The sequence below is a fragment of the Aythya ferina genome, assembly GCF_964211825.1.
Source record: "Aythya ferina genome assembly, chromosome: 10".
NCBI classification, from domain to species: Eukaryota; Metazoa; Chordata; class Aves; order Anseriformes; family Anatidae; genus Aythya; species Aythya ferina.
Window position 1 is genome coordinate 5,049,520 of NC_140306.1, and position 22,858 is coordinate 5,072,377.

General features: G+C 47.7%; 1 protein-coding gene across 6 annotated transcripts in view; it reads right to left on the bottom strand.

Annotated features, from left to right (window-relative positions):
* Positions 1 to 22,858, bottom strand: part of MITF (melanocyte inducing transcription factor) — a 96,271-nt gene that overhangs the window by 55,906 nt on the left and 17,507 nt on the right. The window contains exon 1 of one of the 6 annotated variants that reach the window (XM_084530886.1): positions 8,982 to 9,052. The exons of the other annotated variants lie outside the window; for them this stretch is intronic. The gene's annotated coding sequence lies outside the window, so the exon portion shown is untranslated. Of the gene's footprint in view, positions 1 to 8,981; positions 9,053 to 22,858 lie in introns of those variants that run through there. 6 annotated transcript variants of the gene reach the window in all.

Genomic DNA, 22,858 nt, shown 5'->3' on the forward strand with positions numbered 1-22,858 from the left:
GCCAAAACCAGTCAGTCACTTGAAATATATACATATTTTTTCCAAGTCAAGATGTTTATGACACGCCTATAACTCACAGCAGATTTTGAACTCTCAGTCCCTCCTAGGAAGTTTGCTTTGCAAGGAAAACTAACTCCATTTTGCCCTCAGGAGCCCTACCACCACCCCTTCGTCTGCCCACTACTTTCTGCTGTCCCAGAGCTCTGACGCTTTAACAGGTCCACCTGCCCGTCATATCCCAGGGAAAAAAACAATAACCCAAAGATTTGGGGGCCCCATCCCCACAGCACAAATCCAGAAATAACATTCTGCAGCAAGAGCACGTGGAGCAGACAGAAGGCATGCAGAGAAGGAGCATTAATCCAGAGCGGATCTAGCAGGACACCTTTCAAAGACAAGACAGCAGCTGAAGGGTCCAACACCCACACATCCCAGACAAATCTGCGATCAGCCACGATGCCTTTCAACACATCGATTCTGAGCAGAGCCTCTTAAGGGACTTCCTTAGGAACACACAGCCCGGGCAGTAAAGATGAGAGTTGAAACTACATCTCTAAATCCCACTACCATCCATCCATCCCCTGCAGCCAGCAGTCATGTGTCTTTAATCATCCTATGTAGCACTGACAAGCAGCACGTTATGTAACTGAAGGTAAACCTGCCAGATTCTTGCAACACCCACTCACAAGTTCAGCAGAAGAATCCTTTCAGTCCATTACACCGGCACAAAACCCCAAACCCTCGGCATCTTGTTAGCGTTCAGCGTCCTGGGCTCCTCATCCAGAATTTCCAGTGAAGTTCAGAAGTGGAGCAGAATGAACACCTTCACTGGCCACGTTATTTCCAGTCTGGGAACAATGAGCTTCAGCCTCCGGTGCCCTTTTAATATAGTCTAATTTATTCTGGAGGGGAAAAAAAAAAGCGCAGCATCCAAAACCGAAGTACGCAACCTGAAAAACATCCTCCTGTCTAGCAGAGCAAGCACTTTCTAAAGACAATTACATTAGTTCATGCTGCTAAAATTGTTTTTTTTTTTTTAAACTTTTGGGAGAAAGCAGAAAGGATTCTACAAGATACACAATGTTAAATTGGAAATGTTATGTTGCAGAAAAAAAATGAAGGTGATCAATGCACTCACTATTATGTTCTAAAGATTAAATCCATAGACAAGTTGTTTGAAACTGAAGTCTTTAGTACTTGAATGCTTACATATGAGGTTTAAAAATCAAACAAGCATTTAACACTACCACAAAGAGCCAGCACATTAAATCTTTACAGACTGGGATTCAAACATTCCCCTGAAAAAAGAGCAAAAAGGCCCTAGGCAAAAAGCAGGTTCCAACGTCCAGCCCAGCACTTAGCTCTGCAGAACTGGCAACAGGTAAATTGGATACTGCAAATTAAAGGCAGAATAACGCGATTCACAGACAAAAGGCTGTTTTTTTGTGTTCTTTTTTTTTTTTTTTTTTCCCTCCCCAAAATGGATCTAAACCTTTGGTCCTGCAGTAGCCCAGAAAAGGATTACAAATGAAACACTGGCAAGCACTAGCGAGGGAGGCACTGAAGCCTGACCCCAGCTGCAGCCCAATCAACACAACCAGGCTACGGCTATCACTTCAGGTAAGTTGTATCCTTCCTTGCTTAAGGAAAACCTCAATATAATGCCATTAAAAAGGGCAATAAAAAGCTACCGTAATTCCAGTGACAGGTCATAGTTTGAGAGGTTGAAAAGCTCCTTCCCTGCCCATGTGCAAGTACCAAAGTGTAACCAGTAGGAACAACTCCCGTCTGGTCTGACTGACCTCATTGAGAAGTCCAGGGCACTTCCAAGGAAGCTTGATGAATATGAGCAGAGAGTCATGTCCACAAAATTAAACCAGGCCAAAAAAATACCCTAGACAACTCATCGACCTCCGAGAACTCTTACAGCATTCCTTTAAGGAATCACTTTTGCATTGCATTGTTCAACAGCAGCATCATTTTATAACCCACTAGAGTACTACCCTTCAAGAAGTGACATGCAAGAGCTTTTCTGTAATGTTATCCATCACCTCTAGAGAAGCAAACAAAAATTGATACTGGCAGGTAACTGCTGCTTTCTAAATTGTTCATTCAAGAACGAATGCAATGACACTCTTTGGAGCTTCTGAATCACATTTGCAGATGCAAGGCGGAACCCACCCGGCACACATTTCTGTACTGGGTAGCATTTCATGTGCATAAAAGCGTTATCAGTCAACACACTTCAAGACACAATGGCCAAATTGTATATTTTCCCCATTTTAATTAAAAAAGGTGATTGTAACTGTTTCTAATGGTGTTGGGGACCTTCAGATGCATGGGAAGAAGACAAGGAAATTAAAAAAAAAAAAAAAAAGAGTACCTACAGAAAATGGATCTAAAATTGAATTTCTGGCATAGCAATAAAACAACATGCTGCTTGGAAACATCCTCCCACTCCTATTTAACATAATGGGGGAATGACTTGCTGCCAAAATAAACTTCAAAAATTTGTTTGCCATAGAGGAAAACCAAGCAGACTCAAGTTCTACACACAGAACCCAGGATCAAGAGTGTGAAGGTTTCTCCGTACCTTTTAGTCGCAGGTCATTTCAAACTTTTATGTCTACATACTTCATTGTGCTTCCAAAACCTTTTATTTACAAGAAAAAAATAAAAAAGGAGGAAAAAAGGCTAAAAAAAGCCTTCTAAAAACATAAAACCCTGTTAAATGCCCTGTATAAACATATCACCAAGTGTAACATTTTCCCTATTCTATTAGTCCACTCCCAAAATACTGGCATCTGAAAGCAAAATATTATTTCATGTAGCAAAGAGAGAAGGTATGTTTTTTGAAAAAATATTTGTAGAACAATGCAGGAAAAAAGATATTTACAATTTTAATAAAAATAACGCATACATTTCTTAAATGACAATCTATACTCTTAAATGGCAGTTGCTGACCATTAACAACCATGAATAAAGATAAGACCTTTTATTCAATTATCATGCCAAATTTCAAGTTTCTGTAGGCAGCCTGATAAAGCAGCTCAATTATTCCTCCCCTGCTTATCTGTTATCTAAAAACCACAGACAATATCATTTCAGACACTAGAAAAATATTTGGAACTTCCTATGCTGTTGCTCAGCCATCCCAACAGACCTCCATGCCCAAAAAGGGGTTTTCATTCTCTATCTCTGCTTTCCTTTTAGGTCTTTTACATTTTTCTTTTTTTTTTTTTTTTTTTTTTTTTTTTTTTTTTAAGTCAGTATCTTCAACAAACGGGTATCTAACAAACAGCAATCTCTGGAATTTATTTGAGAAAGTTTGTCACTTATTCAAGATGTAATTCTCATGATGTTTGTCCTAGTAACCTTAGCATTTAAAGTCAAATTGCAAGATCACGCTTTTAACTGGTGAAGGATTTTAATATATTTGTTAAACAGCAAACTTCCACTGAGCATTTAATTACAACACTAAACTCAGGCATACTTTCAGCGCATCGTATCCAAGTAACTGGGGACTTGGTCCCAAACCCAAGCCATCAACAGGCTTATTTCATTTCACTTCTTACACTGTTTTCCACTGAAAACTCCCCTGCCCTCACTACATCTGAGAAAAGTGCACTGAAACAGCAATCGCAAGGCAAAGGAAATCTGCAACACAGGCAGCATCAGCTGTGTTTGTACGTCTGATTTACATGTGGATATGTATCAGCTCACAGCGTTTGTAATAGCATGAACCATGGAACCAAACTGGCTGCACATTAAAGCACATGGAAAGGCTGCGTGTGTGCCTGTTCGACTCCTGCACGGAAAAAACAAAGGAGCAAGGAACCATTTACCAACACATGTGGGTTGGTTTGGTGTTGGTTTGGTGTTTTTACATCAGATCATTTTGAAATTTTATTCCTACCTGGGCCAGGGTAGAAATCAAACACATTGCTCTGTACAACACCGCCAACACTCAGAAAAGAGAAAGGAGCAGAAACTTACCGCAGGAATTCATCCTTTTACTTTGTGATCCAGCAAGGCAAGAGCTCACAGGGAGCAGCTGTGCTCCTGGTGGCCGCAGAACCAAAAGGTCTGCACAGAAAGGTGGCAGCGAGCAGCGGCTGCCCCAAACCAACTGCACTGCTACTGCTGCATCTGCCTGCCTGCCCTAGGACTTCTGCAAACGAAAACAGATGAGTAACTACTGCTGCTCTAGCAAACTTCCAAGCCCATGGTCACTAATAATAGCTTTGTTCCTTTTATTACTAAACAAAACCAAAAAAAAAAAAGTTGAAATGCTTGTGAAGAACATGCTCGCCCGAAGGTTTTCCTGCACGCCTCTGGTGCCACCTCCCACACGAGTGCAGGCACCGGTCTCGGGGCTGTGTGTGAACATGGTGAGGAGCCATTGTGGGCTCTTGGGAAGGGCAGCCCTTCCCAAAATGTTGTTAAATGGTCAGATTTTGTGCTTTATAAACTCCATTGTAGATGCTGAGGAAGAGTTTAATAATGGGGAAAAAAATCTAAACAGATTCCCATCGTCACACAAACCTGAACCCCAGCACAGACATGGGGGGAGCAGGCGGTGTGCGGGGACACACAAGGAAGAAGAGGGAGACGATATGAAGCTGCTACCATGGAGTGAGAGCAGCAGGACATAAAAAACCCTTCCCTTGCACAAGCCCTGAACTGATTCACCAACAGCAAGAAAGAAAAGAAAAAAAAAAAAAAGGAAAAAACACCACAAAAAAATAAACCCTTCGCCAAAAAATCAGATTTTCTCCGTAGAATGAGAAATCAGTCACAGGAGCTGCTCGGTGCAACAAAAGCAACTGGCTGCGAGTCCCCCTGCCATCAGGGAGCCCTCCATGCCTTTTGCTGCACCCCTTTAGCACAGGACCCGCAGAGGCAGGGGCTCAGCCTCGCTGGCCTCAGACCCAGCCACAGCACCACTGGGGCCGGGGTCTCTGTCAGCCCAGCTAACATTGCTGAAAGTGACTTGGTGCCACTGAGTGTCCAAAGCACCATGCCCGAGCTTTTTCACCCTGTTCCCATCCTGGAGCTCCCCGGGTTTTTTAACGGATTAATTTCTGTTTCTGCCACCAGGCTGATGGCCGCTGAATAATCCTGAGCATCACAATGAAGGATTTCTACAGGAAGCAACTAAGCCAGCAAAAAGCATCCTCTTGTTCTTCTGAGGGCTTTTTTTTTTTTTTTTTTTCTTTTTTTCTTTTTTAGGTTATTTGAACAATGCCACCATGAAAGAGCTAACAATAATGACTGTTACAAAATAGGAAGTTGGATTGTTAGGCAAGCTTTGCCTGCATAACTCCAGCAGCCCAGAGAGGATATGACAGGCACGTCTAAGACAAAGGACTGGACCCAGTGACCTCAGGCATCTCTTTCAGGACTCGGATTTTTGCAACTGAGTTACTTAAGAGTCAAAGCCTGCTTGTTTGCTTTCGCTCATTTATGAGATGCGCTGTTCCTGTAACTCTGGCTGAGGCACCAAAGCACACACGTTCCCAAAAAAGCAGACCAGTAAGTGTGTACGTGAAAAGCAAACACCTTGAGGAGGCTGTGATGAGAAGCTTACCTGGAAATAAGTTGCAAAATGGAAAAGCAGAAGCGTGGTATTTCATCTTTTTACATACCAGAGGCAAATGCAGCAGGACACATAAATCCAGAGTTACCAGTTGTTAAGCCTGCATAGTTTTTGCAAATCTCCACAAAAATAAATTAAAAAGCAGTTAGAAGTGGTCTTTAAATAGCACCAGCATTATTTTAGCTGCAAGTTTCAAAGATGAAGAATTCCCAGGAGGCTCCTAGAGCATCGCTGGGACCAGGGGCAGGGGCACACTTTGAACTAGGTCATTGATCAGGGAGGGCAGACAGCAGCCGCCCCAGCACCGTGATAACCCTACTGAAACTACCAAAATCAGGTCTAAGTGCTGGTCTGAGAAACACTGATTAGAGATACCAACAGCACAAGTGGCCGAGCAGCTGCAGTACGGGAACCTGCGAGTGAATCACTGCGAGGGATGACGCCTCCGTTACTCACCGCGGACACGGAGTTATCGGGGTACGACTGGCTTCTATGAAAAACGGAACAGCCAGCAAAGAGGACGACTGACACGTCCATCAAAAACCCAACGCGTGCGGGAAGGGAAGAGGAAGGCTGCAGGAGGAGCAGGAGCCAGGCTGGGAGGAAGGTGCCGGGGTGGCCCCGTGCCCAGCTCCTGCCGGGGGTGGGCTGGGGGCTGCTGGCACCGCAGCCAGGGACCCGACAGCTCCTTCTGCCAGGCTGGAGACACACAACCAGCAACATCCACCTCAACAGCCTGACCTTTAGGCGAGGCAGCCCGTGCCCTTTTACCCATTTTCTACAATAAATACCGCTGGGACCTTTTCTGCACACATTCGCTGTTTGTGCTACTGAAAATAAGCAAGAGAACAGCGCTGGCGCTCTCAGCCAGCCTTTAGGTGAGATTAGCGAGCTATTCAAGCCCGTTTATGAGGAATTTTAAGTGTTCTCCTTCATGCCAAACAAGAGCTCGTCAAGCAGGGGATTTTTTTATTTTTTTTTTTAAGTGCCATTTAATCCAGAAATGGAAGACAAATTTTAAACATATTTTGGAAGCAAGAATTCAGCTTATTACAAAAACAACCTACTGGAGCATAAGCAAGAATACACTCCAAGAGAAATTCTACATCAAAAGAGGCAATATAACACGACTGGCTGAGGGTGCCAGAGCACGCTGCAGCAGCAGGCAGCTCGGTGGCTGAACACCTGGGGACGCCCACAACCAAATCTCAGCCCCAAAAATCGAGCAAGTGCTTTGCCACTGGTTCTCCAGAAGCAGATCACCGCCCAGACAGGTAGCCCAGGGTACGGCTTTTGTCCCAGCAGCTCACTGTTTAGCCCCAGCTGCACCTCTTCATAAGCTGTCAGGAAAAGCAAGGTAACAAGAGAAAGCTTTTAATTTCAGCAGGGTGATTTACATGAGGTCTGAAGGGAGAATCCCGTACAGCTATGCTGGGTCTGCCTGGGATGGAGTTCACCTTCCCTGCAGCACCCTGCAGTGCTGTGAGATGCAGATTTTTGAAGTGCAGTGCAGTAGTGCAGCAAACGCAGTACGTTTTTGGGAACTGTCACCCACCGCAACCATTGCACTGGTGGCGTGGGTTTGTCAGAACAGGTTGAAATTAATTATTTTCATAAACAGGGCGACTGGGGCAGAAAATGTCATGGTGAGCGAAGCAAACAAACCAAATCAGGTGAGGCAGCCGGGACCTGGCTGCAGCTTCAGGCTCTGACCTGCTGCTCGCACACGGAGCAGGCTGGTTGGAGATTAGGGCCGAGAAGCAAGAACTCATTAGCTCTTCTTCAGGGTTCATGATTCAAATCTGACAAAACACACACTTCAGTGTTTCCAAGCTTAAAGAAAATTCCAGCAGGGTCATGGAAGATGCTATTTATAGCTGCCTTAATCTCTGCGCACTCCAACAGAGCTTAAGTGCACACACATATTTTGTTAGCACTTGAAGGAAAAAAAAACTTTGTTGCTGAAAACGTAATCAGCCACAGGTTCTAAAAACGCAACTGAGTTTTTCCTCACAATATTGCAGTTCAGGCAGGAGCAGCAATGAAAACCAGCCCGTAGCTTTTCCAGGCAGAAAACTGTTACCGGAAAAAACAGGTCCTGGAAAATATTCAGCGACAAAACTGAGAAACGGGAACGTGAGAAGTTACACGGCGATTAATTTCATCTGCAGGAATCGATCCCTCCTCACCCTGACTGCACCGATGGGTAGGACAGGCTGCTCCGGAGGCTGTCAGATGCAGGCAAGGTGCCCCGAGAGCTCCCAAATGTGCTCAGGTGCAAAGACGCACGGCCGTGGCCAAGCTGCCTTCCTCGGGTGCACGCAGAGCGGAGCACAACGCCCTCAGGCAGTAAATATTGATCCTGGCACCTGCTTGGTCTGGGCCAGGATCACAGGGAGGGATGGGCCAGCTCCGTGCCAGCGCTGCTTGGTGCACGGTGCCTCACCAAGCCTGCCAGGAGCAGCTCTGTGCCCAAAAAGGGGGAACCACACGGTGTGGGGAAAGCCGGACAGCCTGCCGGGCTCTAAAGGTAGCGGTCAGCATGCAAAACCACATATGGTGGATGATTAATACAACCCTCGGGGCACCTGTATTGGGATCAATACCGCCTGCTGCTGCCACAAATGACCCTCGGGAGCTGAGCGGTGCTCGACGGCTGCCTGGGGCCTCGTCCAAGATCCCTCCGGGATGCCGAGCCAAGGGGCTGGGCCAGGTGACCTTCAGGGGCCCCTTCACCCTGAACTATTTTGTGATTCCGCACTTGGTCCAGAAACACTGCCCTTAGTCTTTGCCTCTTAAATTACCGACCGTATGCTTAAAAGCATGGGAAAATGTTTTATCGATCCAAGTTAGCAAAGTTTCAGCCACGGCATGTGGGATGCACAACGAGGTAGCACAGGGAGAGATGCAGACACCCATGCTTACAACAAGGCCTTGGGTATCCCGTTCTTCATTACTCCTTGTAACTAAGTTGTCTGTACGCTACAGAACAGGCTATTCAGAAGCTGAATGATCCTGCTGCCCAAGCCCTTTCAATGGCATTAAATAGAGATGTCACGTAAGCTTTTAACAACGTTGACAGATACTAACATGAGGTTAGCCAAGCCAGCTAGTAAGAAAGCACCGACCCCGCGCATGTGCTCTGTCCTCATCAAGCATGCCCAGCTTGGGGACACCAAGCTCCCAAAATGCCTTCTTAAAAAAGCTAACAGACGAAACCTGCCTGTAAGGGAACGGCTGCTGAACCCCCTCCCACCCAAAACAAAGTTTTGGTGCATCAGCCCCCAGCACTTCTCCTGCTCTAATGCAGCACCACGCACACATGGTTCTCTAGCATCCCGCAGTTCTGCATCAGCACCAGTACCCACAACCGTTTCATTACCTTCAAGCAAATTTAAGAAAAAATTACAGGTTTCATTAGGCAGAATCCGTCAGAATCTCCTTGCTCATTTTCTATAAGTGCTACAAGTCCTCGAGCAGGCATAACTCACAGCCGGCAGGCATTTCTCTTAAGGTATGCCTCAAGGAAACTTGATGTACATCCAAACTTCTGCAAGCTTGCTCCTTTCTGTTGGATGCATCTTTCATTTTCCCTAAGAGTGCAAATCATGTTCTGGAAAGGCTGCAGCATGCCAGGGAGGCTTAAAATAGAAAGGGCTGCAGCTAGCGATCCTGCACACACAACCAGAGCGAGCAGCAGCGTCGGGGAGCAGGAGCAGTGGAGTGGTCAAAGCCTGGCGGCGAGCTGCCAGCGGCTCCCTAAAATGCAAGCAGAGGAACGGGAACAGCAATCCAGCAGTCTGGATCAGCATAATGCGAATGAAATGAGTTGTGACAAATTCACAGCACAATGCAAACCCTCAGGCTCTCGGGTTGCTAAATTTAGGATCTCAGCGCAGGAGGGGAGGGAGAAGAGCTGCAAAAAGTGCTTCAGTAAGGTAGCAGTTAGAGTCAGTTGCAAAAATCTGTGTAGTTTTGACCTTGCTGTACAAGGAGCACATCTGCAGCTGGTAGCTAGGCCGTGCACAACTGCTGCTTCTGCATCAACGGGGAACAGCACAGCCGTGTCCTCCCGGGGTAACAGGGCTCTGAGGAGGATGCAAACAAAGCCCAGGGAGCAGAGCTGTGCCCAGAGGCTGCTGCTTGTAGGCACCGAGCGGTGCAGCGCGTGAACTTTAGAGTCCACTTAAAAATATTTCACGTCCAAGTTATGAAAGCACCCCGGGCAGAGCCGCGTCCAAACCTCACGTAATAATGTCAGGTTTATTTCTGTCCGTGACTCCAGCTATATTTGTGCTTCTTGTAGCACTTTAAAGGAACCAAGCACACACACACACTGACTGGCCAGGGCAGAGGGCGGCTTGCGCTGTCTGTTTCGGAGAGCAACCTCGGTGCATCCCCAAGTTCCTAAGCAATTTCAGGTCAACAGGCAGACAGACATTAAGAAATGTTTAAGTCACTGTTTCCATGGGTTTAAAAATAAGCGGTATTTCATACTTTTTAGAACAAATCAGTGAGCCTCGTTTAGAAAACTTAAAGAAAAGAAAAAACCTTCATCTGCAAGGTGACTAAGCCCTCAGCTATGTAATTACCCGGCAGTGGCAGAGCCACTTGAGCACAGCACCCATCTGGCCGTGTCATTCAAGCCACTTGTGTCTTGACAGCAAGGCTTCTCAAAACCTCTGAGGACAACACTCGGGGTCTCTCTGGTTACTGCTCAGCACATCAAACAGTGACTGCGGGGAGATGCCAGCGTCCTGGCACTTGCCTCTGATTTCAGTTGCACTGCTGCTGGCTAAATGCAAAGATCAAATACTATTTTAAACATGGAGACAAAGTCAACCAGGCTTAGGACAGAGACAACAAACAGCATCCAAGTTCTGGGAGATGAAGAAGGGACGAGCAATTTAGCTGCCTGATCTCTACTCAGAGCTCGCTGCCATACCAAACACCTCACTTCCAGCACCCTTCTTGCAAACTACGCACACTTTAAAATCAAAGCTCATTCACTACTGCATTGCCAAGGCAGAAACAAGGCGGAACTTCTTGCTGAGGGCAGAAGAGATTGCTTCCAAAGGCCAGCTGTCCCCAAGCCACGTAATGCCTTCTAGCAGCAGCAGCAGAGCCCAAGAGTACTCAGTACCACTCCTTCACCTTCCCTAAATATAAAAGAAGCGAGGACAGATGGCTGTGGGATGCAGCCACAAAGTGCTTCTTAGGAGCAGCTGATGAACAAATCCAGTCACCTGAAGCAGCAGCAGTTGTATTCTTGCAATAACAACGAGTGATGCTCTTGCAGCCAGGATAATCACAGGATGTGAGCAACTCCAGAGGTTACAGGGAGACAACTTCATGAGACCAACTGAAACACTTCGGGGAGGGGGCAGAGGAGAAAAAGAAAACCTTTAGCAAACAAATTCCTCAGCTGGCCTGCAGGTACTCACATCCAGCGATGCCCAGGCGGCCACCAAGCTCCCAAATCATCCTCCTGCATTTTGGTATTTCTCATGGCAGGCAGAAACCGAGCAAGAGGAAAGAAAGGACAGCGAGCAAAGCCATCTCTCTATCGGGAAGTCATCAGTTTTTTTACATGACTAAAAGAAAAATACTATAAGGAAACACTTGCTTACTGGTAGCTCAGATCTAAACCACCATTAGGCGCACTGCTGTTCCAACAGCACGCCAACAGATGGATCAGCATTAGCACCACGGAGATTTTTCACATGCCGCTGGCTGTATAAACCAAGACAAAATGCCGCTATTGTGGAACAACCAAGCTTTCATTATAACTAATAAATGTAACCATGAAGACATCATTTGATGCTTTTTCATTACAGGCTACAGAAGCCCAGATCTTCGATGCAAATACAGCATTGCTTAAATTTGATTACTGTGGGGCGGGGTGGGGGACGGCAACAGGAAAGAGTGAGTCATTTACTCAGAGACAAGACAAATCCTGAAGCAATCAAGCCCTCGCTTCCAATTCAGTTGACAAGTTTTCTTTAATTGCACGATGGAACACGGTTAAATGAAGTGACCACATGGGAACACCTCTCTCTTCCAGGACAGGAGCTCAGCAAGCCTTCAACAGCAGCCGTGTCAAGCAGTACAGCCCTCACGTTGAGTTTAGTTATCCCACTGCTAGGCACAGCAGCAAGCAAGCCCTAGTAAACGAGGCACGTGTAAACCATGGTGAGATGTAAGCTACACGCACGCATCACAGCTGGTTTGGGCTGTGGCCACAGGGGTAGTCTGATAAAGAATAAAAAGCAAAGTGGCAGAGGTCAGAACCATTCCTCACCCCCTCACAGAATCAAAGCCAGCTCGTGGCCTGCTGCAAACGTGTGCTCCCTCATCCCAGACTGGGCAGTTTGCAAAATCCTGACAGTTTCCTCCCAGTTCACAGAAGGACTACCAAGAATTGAGAAAGTATGAACGAGAAACCCCAAAGGCCATTGGTTTTGTTCTGCTTCAGGAAAGGTCAAAGCCACAAGTGGTGGTTTACAACGAACCTGAATCACGGCCTGCAGAAGGCCGAGTTCACTCCCAGGGCAAGGGACCCGTGTAAGGGACCATGACCACTTCTGGGCCCCTTCTGTGGACAGACAGACAGACAGCAGCTTCCTTCCCCAGCACCGTACAGAGGAGCAGCAGCCTGTCCTCTGGGTTACTGCTGCAGCTCTCCAGGCCCACGGCTCCAGCACCAGGCGCTGAGCGGTCCCAATCAGATGAAACCACTCCAAAATGTGCTGAGGACACGGCTCTGCTCCTGCCTGCTGCCGACCCACGCTACCTGAGGGTTAGCAGCTCCTCGTTCTGCTTCTGCTTCCACATTGGCAGAGCAGGAACAACGAGGAGGGCGCTTTTAAATTAGCAAACACAGCCACTGTTGTCCGAGCACAAACAACAGGCCCTGTTCTGAAGACACTGGAAAGAGGCCAACAGGCTGGATGTGTAAACCAAGCAGGGCTCTGCCGAGGGTACGAAGCCTGCCGTAAGGGACACGGCAAGCTGGAGGAGCTCCGGCATCAAGAAACCCCCAGGCCCTCCCCAAACTGCTCTCTGCCCCCTGCCAGCACCACCAGGACCACCCCGGACACCTGCAGAAGCCGCTGGGCTCAGGTTCCTCACCAGGAGGCACGATAATGACAGGAGGTAACACAGAGAGAGCTGCTCTCTAATTTGCAGCCTGAGAGATTTGCCTCTGCAGATTTTCCTCAGCCGTACCCAGATGTGAACCGAAACTGGTTAAGTAAGAGCACAGCTCGCCCCGATGAGGCAGAGTTTCTAATGAGGGACTTCCCGAGAAAATAACGCTCGGACTTTCTGAGTAATAATTATTCATAGATGTTATAAATAAACACAGCTCCTAATATTTTTAATTAGATAACTTCTCGGTGGAAACTATGTTCTCCCAAAGTATTTACATTGCAAAAAGAAACCATGCGTTTCTTACAGTGATGGAGGAGGTGCAGAGAGGGGCCTAGGTCAAACTGGACGTGCTGCAGACCTCTTGTTACAGCTTCCAGACTCTGTCAAAAGTTGGTGAAGGTCAAAAATACTCATTCATTCTATTAAATGCATTTGAGAGAAATGAATTAAGTATTCACGTGGGTGAAGGTTTTGTGAACCTGCCTTCAGCTACCGGTGCATGTGAAAGCGTTGAGCAAGCCAGCTGCTCAGTGGCTCCCTGCTATGAATCCAGACAGCAGCAATAAAATCCAGCATATTCCATTTTGCTCCATTTCATGGAGCAGCAGTGGATATTTTACCCACTGCTCAGGTGGCAATGCTCTCTCCCAACCCACAAACAGCTCATTTCTGAAAGTCACTAAGCTTAAGTTGTCTATATACCTTATTTCCCTCTGTGTTACCATACTGTGGGCTTTGTGCACATCCACTCATACATACCCCACACCTCCAGCTGCCACGTGCTGGCTGCTACATCACTTGTTTGTGCTGCCACGGGACCTGGGAACGGCCAACATCAACCTGCACCTCATACAGACAGCCTGACACGAGCAGCAAATGCAACTGCCCATGTCCTGGAGAATTTCTTAATGAAAATGCACAAGGCAAGGGGCATGGGAGGAGGAAGGAGTGTGCCCAGAGACAGCCAGCAGCCCTTCCAACAGATGCCAAAGGTGTTTTTCTTTTTTAATAATGATATAAAAAAGTCACTCAAGCCCTTCGCACCATTCATTTCTTCCTCCCTTTGAAGGAAGGAGGAATACTCAGCTACACCTTTCCCATACTAAAATCAGCAGTAAATTCATTCTGATGCAACAAGACCGACAGGCAGCAGCTTTCACCCTTAACAGCTTTGTAGCCGGCAATCTTCCCTCTGTTCCTCCCCCAGCCCTACTCCACACAACCTTTCCCTTCCTTTTCTATCAGTGGAGCAGATTTTGCATAACACTGCTGCAACAAGCCCTGTGGCAGCATCTCAGGAGCTGCTCAACTTCACCTGCCAGCTTGCCCCCTTGCTGAAGTCCTTGAAGGAAAGAACAGAAGAGGTGCAGATGGGAAAGTCGTGCTAGGAAGACTGAGGAGATGCTCTCAAGAGAAATGAGAGCCCAGAGAACTGAAGGGACGGGACAGAAGGAGGCAGTGACAGAAAGCAAGGCGGGCGCAGCGCTAAGGACAGCCACCTGCTGTGCAAGCACCACGCCGGGACTCACCCAGGTCTCGCTCCTCTCCTCAGCTCAGCAGCGGATCAGAGGGAAATGCTGCACATCAGGAAACAGGGGTGGAGCTGGCAGAACATTTCCTGGGCAATCACGGCGGCAATAGGCGGCCTGTTTGTCCACCCAGGGCAAATTGCAGGAACATCAACGCTGCCCCAACGCAGCAGGCGAGGACACGGAGCTGCTCCACCAGCCCCATGCTGCCGGGCTGCACGAGGGTAGCAGGGACCTGGCCCCGCCATAGCAAGAGCCAGAGCAGGAGGCACCCAGGGAGGATCATCAGGGACTGACACAGCACAGAAACACATCTTGGGTGCCATTGAGGCAGCCCGAGGAACGTGGCACCAGCACGCTGCCAGCCCCTCGATTTACAGGGCAGCTCGTTAATAAGGCCGTTTTAATAATGCTTGTGAGGCTGAGGATTTTGAAGCAGTGCTCTGTTGGACAGGTGGATGACAGGCACAGCTTCAGGAGGAGCAGATGTGCTGTAACAGGGGGTGAGTTTGGAAGTCTGACCTCAGAAGTGATTAGAGGAGAAGGCAAAAGGCACGGCTACAACTGGGGCAGCAGGCAGGAAGCCCTGCAGGGTGAAGGAGCAGGTAGAGGAGGCAAGGGACAGGGCGTGCAGTGGGACTGCTGGGGTCTGAGGGACTGAGGATGGATGTGACAGGGTAAGTGATAAGTTCTCGAGGCTAAGGATATATCTGACGTATCTAATTGCTCTGCAATCAGGAGCCAGTGGCACAAACAGCAAGAAGAGGGACTGAAGACAGAGCAAGGAGATTAAGTGGGAAACTCACCTTGGCATCAGATCCCATCCAGCTCCTGCTGCCTGCTCTACAAACCCCCAGCCAACGTCCCTGTGAGGCTGGACAGCCTGCTGCTTCCCTGCCTCTTCACTTCCTACGTAACAAGAGCCAGATACCCCACTGCCTTCCTTCCCTCATGTACCCGACCAACACCTTCACATCCTGTGCTATTCATCGTTCTCATCCTCTTTTCATCCTCATAGCAGAGCTATTACTTACAACGCTCCTAATCACGTTTAATTGGGGTATGTTACAGGCAGGAGATCCATAATCTTCAAAGCATCTTCCAAACAAACTCCGGCAGCAGAGATTTCCCCCTCTGCTCCAGGCATTTGGCAAGAGCACAGCAGCAGGCATTACACCGAGTGGCCTTTGTGTCCCACTCCCTGAGTCACAGCCCTGCGCATCAAAGATGGATTTCACGCCTATCTGGGATGAATGAGCTTTCCTAAATGTTTGTGACATGCTGGGGAAGACAGCAGCAAGGGGAACGTCTGACTCACCGAGGATTTGCTAATCTATAGCTGATCTCCGTAAGTTATTACATTGGCATCGCGTTTCACAAAAACACGCAGATTTTCAACACTTATCTCAGCCCTACAGCACGCAGCGCTCCGTGATTACGGGTTACCGCAGCTACTGCAGGGAGAAAATCACGCACGGGAACCTTCCAGAGGAGCCAAAAATACCAAGTCAGAAATACAAGAAAAGCTGTCCTTAAACAATAACACTCATTGGTTGCGGGCTTGCTCCAAACTCTTGTTATAACCCCTACTCTCTTCGACGAGGTGGAGGCAGCAGCACTGGCTCAGCAAACTCAAAACTTACCAGAATTTTATGAATTTTTTTTAAAACCACCAAAATTGTTCTCAGGTTTCCAGCAGGACCACGTCGGCTTCTCCCATCTCATGTATCCCCAGAAGTATTTGGCACCCAGGAGGAGACGACGCCTCTACTAGAGCTGAGCAGATAAACAGCCTTGCTCGGCTGCCTGAATCACTGCTTTAAATTATGCACAAGAACATGGAAAATCCCAAAGGCTTGCCTTCGCCTCCAATATTCCTGCTCCCCGTTTCAGTGGGGAAGCCCTACAGACCGTCAGGGGCCGGCTCTGCTCCCGGTTACAAGCACAGCAGGCTCCTGGTCCCAGCTCTGATGGGATCGCAAAAGTCCCGAAGCCATTTGGAAGGTTTCAAGCTGAGTTTTCAACCGCTAAAAAGCACAAATCTCAGGGAAACCCTTGGAGGGGAGAGGGCAGGGAGGCAGGAAGGAGACTGGCCTGACTGCAGCTGGTGATCCCAGCATACCAGATGCCAGACGAGGAGGAGGAGAACTGCCACTCCAGGTCACACTGAGTCCACCAGCCTGCACAACAGCTACTACCAAGAACATTGGAAGAAATTCCCCAAGCCAAGCAGCAGGGAAGCTTTTCTTCCCACTACTCACAGAGCCAGGATACATTTTAGGGCCCCAGGCACCGAGATCTCCATCACAGAGCAGCTTCTCTCTTGCTTCAGAGTTATCATTTATTCCACATGCATCCAGCTCTGCCGAGCCCCCAGCACCAATGCAGCTGCAGTGACTGTACAGGAGAATTACACCACATGCAATGCATTTTTCCCAGGAGTAAAGCAATTCACATCATTCCACCTTTTTTTCCTAACACAGAAATGGCACTTGCAGAAATCCTCAAGTTTTATTACAAAAATTTAAATATTTTACAGTGCATCTCAAATCCAAGGTTTTTTTTTTGATTTACAGAAGCTGTCCTATCACTTGATCACTATCTGAACTCTTTTTATACGAACACTTAAAGAAATTCACACTTAAAAAAAAAAAAAAAAAAAAAAAAAGAGAAGAAAAAATCCTCTAAGCACTTACGGCTGTGCTGTCTTCATAAGAAAAACACCACAATCTGATAATACAATCTAAGCCATGCACAAAACCCCAAACCCACACCACCAGCACCCTGCAGTGCTGTCCCTGGACGGGTCACTGGGTGAAAGCAGGGGGAAGCAGAGAACCCCACAGCACCACGGTGGGTGCAGAGCCCCCACCTTCCCTGGTCACGGCCACATCCGAGGGCACCCCGAGAGGAGGCCACGGCAAACCAAGCTACACGCTGCCACCACACCTCCTCCTCTCGTTCACCAGCCCACTTCAGGCCCCGTAAAAATAGAGGTAAGGTTCCTCACAGGTGCTCACCAGCAGCAAGTTTCCTCTAAAGATGCCCAGGTTGGAGCAGGAGGCACTGAGCAGCACCGCTCCAACCAAGAGCAGCCAGCAGTTACTCTGCCCAGCAGCTGGTAATGAGCGACTCCATCCTCATTACCTCTGGTTAATAACCACAGCTTCACACCCTGTAGAAGTGGTGCTGCTTAGCAAATGAGGAAAGGCAACCTTCAATTAATGCCTCCTTTCTTGTTTCAGGACAGTCTGGGGAGCTTACCGGGAACAAATTCTGCTTAATTCACTTTTGAGAGCACTTTATTTTAGTGGGAAAATTCAGAATTCAGCTTAATTCAAATAAAGTCAAGATTGGGCTTCTGGTGCTCTGTGACCTTAGTAAGGAGCCTGCCTGTAGTGCTGGGACATCGCCTCCCTCCCCACCAGGTAAATCCTGCGCTGGGCATGAGCTGCAAATTGGAAATAAGCAGATTAATCTGTTATTCTCCCTCTTGCCAGCAAGCGTTGCTGTTTACCACGGCAAAGCAAGAATGAAAAAAAAGAAAAAAAAGAATAAAAAACTCTTGCTAAACTTCCTTATTGTGCTTGCATCCAATTCCTTCTATGCAGAATTCTGATTCATCGCTTGAAACTCGGTGCAGCTTCAGAGCAGCATGCTCCTGATACCCTCTGAAAGCTTCCCGATCCGTTTCTGCAAAAAAACCTGAGCATGCAGACGATCTTCTGCAGTGCAGATAAGCACATTGCAAATGCCCGAGGAGAAAATTTGTGTGGGGAGATAACTGCAGAAACTATTCTTAGTAGCGCAGCTCTGCATCTGTTAAAGTAACTCTGCTGGCACCGCGCTGAGAATTCATCTTCACTAACACGTGCTCTGTGTTGTGAAAAAGTGACTATTTTAAATTCTGGTTTATGTAACCTGAAACAGCTCTGAGAGCTCAGGCAGGTACTTTCAGTGTGTCTTGTATTGACTTGACTGCCTCCCCAGCCCGAGGTACGAGCACAGCCCCACGAAGAGCAGGCTGCCCCCATACAGCAGGAGCAGAGCCTGGAGCAGTGCTCCCCAGCACGGGGCCCAGAAGCAACATCCCACCTTGTGTGGGGGCACCCAAACCTGAAAGAAGCACAGCAGGAGGCACAGCCATGCCCGATCCCCCCCAGAAACAGGCTGCAGAGCCACGGGTCGATGGCTGGAGACCACAGCCTTAAAGAATATTATTTTGCTGGCTCAAACACTGTCACTTAGTATTGGGGGCTGCTGTTTAATGAAACGTTTAAGCTGTCCTTACTCTTCAATATCAAGTTCCATGTTCTGCTCCCTCTTGCAGGCAACACCAGACTCGCATAAGAGCAGCAAAACCTTTCAGATACCTGCAGAGGAAAGTAACGCAGTGCAAGCCTCACATACGGGGCATTGAATGAGATGGGAAACTTGGTCTCAATTTCCTAAGCTACAGAGTGAAACTCTGAAAAAACCTGAAAAAACAACTTTTGGTAGGGTAAAAAGCTGATTATCGACTCCCTCCCTCCCCATTCTAACATCAGCAGGTTTTTGAAGGTGTTTTATTTTCGTGAACTATGCCAAGCTGGGCAGCAGCTCTCTCTGATGCATCTCCAGTGCCTCCCAAGCCAGCCACAGTGGCCCAGAGCACTCTTCCTAACCTAACTTTCTTATGGCTGTGCCTCCATCGCACTGCGCAAAACTGGACCCCTGGATGTAGTTAGGAATAATTGCTGCAAATAAAGTGTTGGCAGATGGAACAAGAACAGTCACACAGCACTAGGCTGAGTCCTAGTGAGAAAAGGGACCGGCAAACAGAGCAAACCACCTCTGAACCTGTAGCTAAAGCTCCAAGCAGCTGAAAGCAGCACAGCTTTCTGACACCAGCTTAAGAGCAGCACTCCCAGGGCTTCCCGCAGCACTTCATTTCTAAGTGACTACATGCAAGTGTTATCACACCTGGGAATAATTGCAACCTTTACTTGTTGTGCAACTGCAGAGAGCTGTCAAAGCCTCAGATTTTGAGGAAAGGAAAAAAAAAAACCTGCAAGTTACAGGGCCTGGCTGCAGCACAGCAGTTTCCCAGTCAGTTGAACAGCCAGGACAGCTCCAGCCTCCAACACTCACAACTGGTTTACTCACAGCCTCATCCTTCTGCTTCCCACAAGTCATGTTCTGGTACTCGTTTCTTAAAGACATTTCCCCTCTTTAACATTTTTTTTCTAAAGTCTCTGTTTAAAAGCTGATGGTCCGCATTGGGGCCATGCAGTAGTTGTGGAGTCCTTTTCCTGCTAAGCCATCTTCGCAGCACCCGTCCGAAATACCCTTCAGTAACCCGTACATGTCAACAAGCTTTGTTACAGCCCAGAATGTTTGTTATAACAGTTATTTCACAAGCCTCTGGTGGGACTGTAAATTCTGGCAGTGTCAAATACATTTCCTTTTATTACAAAACCCGTTTTGAAGCCATCAGAAAGCTCATTTGTTAACTAACACTTCTATATTTAGATTACTTGGATTACAGATTTATTTTTTCTCCCTGACACTGCAGAAATGGAAAAAAAAAAAAAAAATAGGCAGGAGCATTACCACAGGCTCCCAGGCAATTTTTCAAATAATGGAAAAGGTTTAAGTCCCTGGAGAACGGGCCTGTTCCTCTGGATTTAAAGAAAAGTCCTGAACCACGACTTCCAGCTAAAACACTGCTCCTTACCTCGCCCCCCCATCACATGGGAGAGCTGCCACTTGCCAAGCTTACCTGGGACTGGGACTTATAGTCTGCCTCAGGTCCCAAAGGGTCAAGGTGTTGCAGGGGCAGGGGCTGGAAATCAAAGGTGCTAAAAACCCGCAAACATCTCCCCAGTAAAGCAGTGTCTAGCAGGACCAGACCAGGCTTCATTATGCATCCTGAGTACACCCACGGCTGGTTCATTACAGTAATACCACAGTGGATCTAAACTTTCATTTTCAGAGAGAAGCTTAAACAAATGGGACATCATTTGTTTATTTTTCTGTTAGTCCAGCTGTCCTACTCCTAAGCTGTCAACAGAGTTTAAGTTCTTGCAGCCTGAGCAGGACTCGCACACACGGGGTGCTAACAGCGAAGCCACTGCAGACGTGGCGAGGAGAGGACCACTCACCTTCTGACTCCCTCTTCTTCCCTGCTGAAAGCAAAACCACCACCTGCTCACCCCTCAGCCAAACCGAGAAGAGCAGAAGGTGCTTACAAAACACCTTCTCCCTCCCAGAGCAGCCTTTTAGCAGTACCGGGCTAAGCTGCTTTAACACGAATGCTCAAGTACATAATAAAATGGGCTCCGAGTCAAAGCACAGCCAACAGCTGATAAAGCAGAGATTTCAGTTACAAACAATATCTGTAGAGACCGAAGAAGCCTGCTGTATATGCAAAGGGGAACAGGGCCTGGCCTGACAGAGATCCCAATAACCATGACTGACAGGCTAATGACTGACTCCCCATGTAAAGCACGGCATCGTGCAGCTCTACCGGGCACTCAGAGCCTCTGACTCCTTTGATTGAGCTCTGTCATCTCAGGTTAGCCTTCCTCAGCTCTGGACTAACTGGCTCATTTGTCTACTCGGATAAATGATAGCCAAGCTTTTGATTTCTTGACTAAAACCTGCTCTGCAGCTGGAACTGATCTCAAGGCCTACCCAAACAGCTTGGTACAGATAAACCGGGGGAGGATTGCATATTAGTTCCCAGCTCTGTGGGTACTTTTTTTTTGGTGGGGGGGGGGGGGCATTGTTCCAATAGTTTCTTAAAATTATGGCAGCAGAACAGAATGTGAAGCTGGGTGGCATGTAGCTGCCAACACGTCAAGCGTTCGCAATGATTCATTAGCCCAGGCTTTGATGAGTACTGCCTGGGCTTGAAATGACTCGAGAATGAAGGAACGAGGCACCAAACCTGCCAGAGCTCAGCTGATGGGTACCCACAGTCCAGGTGCTACAATAAGTAGACAAATGGCCCACCATCAGCAGCCCATCTCCAGTGGGATGGACACGAGCCTGCCTCCTGCCTCTGCTCGGCTCCCCAAGTATCCAGTCCTTGGCAAGGGGATGTGGCAGCCCTGCTCCAGTCCCTTTGGTGTCTGTTTTGTCCCTGAAGCTGCCCGACCCTTTCTGATCCTCCTAATGCCATCTAGAACAAACAGATTCAGAAGTCAGCTGGTTGCTTAAATTCACTTCTTTCCACTAACCTGTATTATTAAGTTACACGTATTTCATTTTATCTCAACACAGACAAGTATCTGGCCAAATGAGGAGAGGTTTTTTGCATCCTGAAGTCACACACATGAACTGCTGGGGGTCAGAACAAACTCAGTGAACAGCCACGGGCTAAGTACAACTCGAATGTTTCAGGGTTTGCACTCAATCACAGTTTAACTTCTGTCTGTGCTTTTTTCCAAGTGAAAACATTCCCATAATTTCACATATTTGAATTCTAACCTATTTGTCTGTTTTTCCTATTAAACCTTTTTCCAGGCTTCCATCCTCCCTTTAGTCAGAGGCCTTTTAGAAGTTTTTCTCAGATATGAAGTATAATTCAGTCTGTTACAGCCATTTCCAGATGGTCTCTAATGAGATGAATTTATTCACTTGCCATGAGCTTTCCAGTAGGGAAGAAATAAATGGAAGCAAGAGGAGATTCCTAAAGCAAGCAGCTCAGAAAGTATGCTCCTTCATTGCTTCTAATGAAATAGATAATTGGACCTAATTCTCAGATACCAAGCACTCCCAGTGACTTCACCCTTGTCTCTAACCCAAGCAGCTTTTTCATGGAAAGAGGGCCACGCCACCAGCAGGTATTCAGACTGCTGGCACACCTCGCTGCAACCTGCTGCCTGAAAACCCAGGCATTAACATATGCAGGGCTTGGAGCAGGCAGCGCTGTTTTTATGACACATCATCTTTTCTAAGTTATCATTTTCCCTGCATCGCAAGGTATTTGGCCAAACAGCCAGAAGCCTGACTTAGGCAGAAGAATTACAGAAGAGAGCTCAGCCTTGCTATCAGCGTGACCTTTTCCTCCGCAGAACCCTCTCCCTGGTGTGTGGCACGGCACAAACAACTGATGCGATTACTTTGGAGCCTCTCCTCTTCTTTGGAAGGAGCTCCCTTAGGGCACCATCAGGCAGTCTGTGCGTGGGGACAGCCTGGAAGGTCAGGAGGCAGATCTCCAGGTTTGTGGCTACGACCAGAAGCCCCACTAAAGCCACTATTTTCCTGTTTTCGTTACGGCAGGTTTCTGTCACTTCTCCAAACGCGCTGCTTCCTTGTCCTGTCACATCTTAGCTGAGGCTCTGCATCTGTCCTCAGCTCTGCTGCCATCAATCTCTGGGCCACAGCGAATTGCCACCGACTGCCCAGCGAGACAGGGCCGGGATCCAGAACCACAGGCTCCTGAAATTTGAGAAGAAATGTTGCAAGCCAGTCGCTGGCTTCAGCAAAGCCAGGAGGATTTAATTCACAGCTTTTGTTAATCTGAAGAGGTCTGGGCAGCATCGGAGATCTGTCTGCAGGCTTTTTATACATGATGTTGGATGCAGGAAGT